We start from the raw sequence: 1811 nt of genomic DNA, 5'->3' as shown, positions 1-1811 counted from the left end.
CCACTGAAGGTGTGGACTGGCCTCTCCTTGGTGTAAACTGAGATTTGGGCCTCTGTGACTGACCCTGACTTGGTGCTCTACTGAAACTCTGAGTAGGCGAACCTTTGAATTTCTTACTAGGGGCAGAAGATGTATTGGTCTGACCCTGACCTCTTTTCTGTTGTCTGTCCCTTCTGTTTTGCTCATTTATTCTAACTTTTTCAACCTTCAGTGCAGCTTCCACTAACTTGGCAAACTCTGTAATCCCCAAGGCTGTAATCATTACTTTAATGTTATCATTGAGTCCTTCCTCAAATCTTTTGCATCTCTCGGCCTCATTAGGGACTATTTTGCACCCATAGTGGCTCAGTCTGACAAATTCTCTTTCATATTCAGCCACTGTCAGCTATCTCTGATGTAGGGTAATAAATTTCCTTCTCTTTTCTTCCAAGTATACACTGCCCACATACTTCTTTTTGAACTCAGTGAGAAAGAAATCCCAAGTTATTTGTTCTGGTGGCACCTCACTAGTTACTGTATCCCAACATTGGTATGCATCATCTTGCAGTAGTGATACAGCAGCTTCCAAATTCTGCTCTGGAGTATAATGAAGTAGTTTCAAGACTCTTCTAGTTCTATCCAACCAGTTTTCAGCTGTGACAGAATCATCTTCCCTTTTGCCTAGAAAATCCACTGCTCCGAACTTCCTGAGTTTCTCCATATGAGATTTTTGATGTGGAGGTGGTGGTGGTGGTGGTGGCATAACTCATGCCATCTATCTAAATAACTCAACCATTTGCTGAAATGTGGCTGTTACATCTGGTACTAGTGGAGCAGGTTCCCTCCTGTCTCCTGGTTCTGTCATAGATGGAGCATGACTCTCCACCTCCTCATCGACCGCTCTCTACAATGTGGAGTCCATATTCTGATCAAAATAACAAATTAAAAGATCTGCATTAGACTCATCTTAACACTTACAATTTAATGCATGATATGCAAACTATCTAGGTCCAGAAACGCCTAAACCGTGCCTTGATACCAATAAATGTAACACCCCTCACCCGTCTACAGTGTAGCAGAGCAAAGCGTGCTGCACGGCGTGCCGGAGCACTTAGTCTGTGATTATCTCATTTTTTTGAACTCAATTTGATTTAAGAAATCTTTATGTGATATTCATAACATACTAGTTCTATATTCAGATTTTAATAAAATCAGTGTTTTAAAAATAGTAATAAAAATCCGGCAAGGTGCCGTCTGTATTTCGGACAAACTGTCCTTCTAAACCTGTTAAAAACAGTTCAATATGATAATCTCAATCTTCCAACTAATTTTTTCGTCTCAAAATTTCATAGTTTAAATATAGAATCCATCATAATTTACATTCATCCAAACACTCTCCATAGGAGTTTAATATGTATAATTTATCATAAACCTTAAAGTTTTAGAATATACAAATTGCATAACAAAATGTCAAGATACAACTGATAGTCATTACACAAGATCCTAAGTCCTACCATGTATGCAGTGTAGTGCAGATGACTCTGGACTCTTGTGCAGATCTGATGTCTCACCCGGTCATAGGTTTGTTGGGCTCCCTAGCTGTGTCTCCAATACCTACGCATAGCAAAAGCAACGCGCTAAGAAATTTTGCTTAGTATAAAGAAATATACATTAAAATAAAATAAATGAATTATTTATGAATTTATGACATCGATATTCTTTACAGTTGTTGATTCTACTTTTATTTGCTAACCTTTTATTTTGGCTAATTTTGGTGGTGCTGTATGTCAATAAACTGAATTTAGCTATTTAAATTTAATAATGCTTAAATT

This window comes from Hevea brasiliensis, chromosome 3, assembly GCF_030052815.1.
Source record: "Hevea brasiliensis isolate MT/VB/25A 57/8 chromosome 3, ASM3005281v1, whole genome shotgun sequence".
NCBI lineage: Eukaryota > Viridiplantae > Streptophyta > Magnoliopsida > Malpighiales > Euphorbiaceae > Hevea > Hevea brasiliensis.
The sequence above is the reverse complement of the archived record's forward strand: the minus strand, read 5'-3'. Positions refer to the sequence as shown.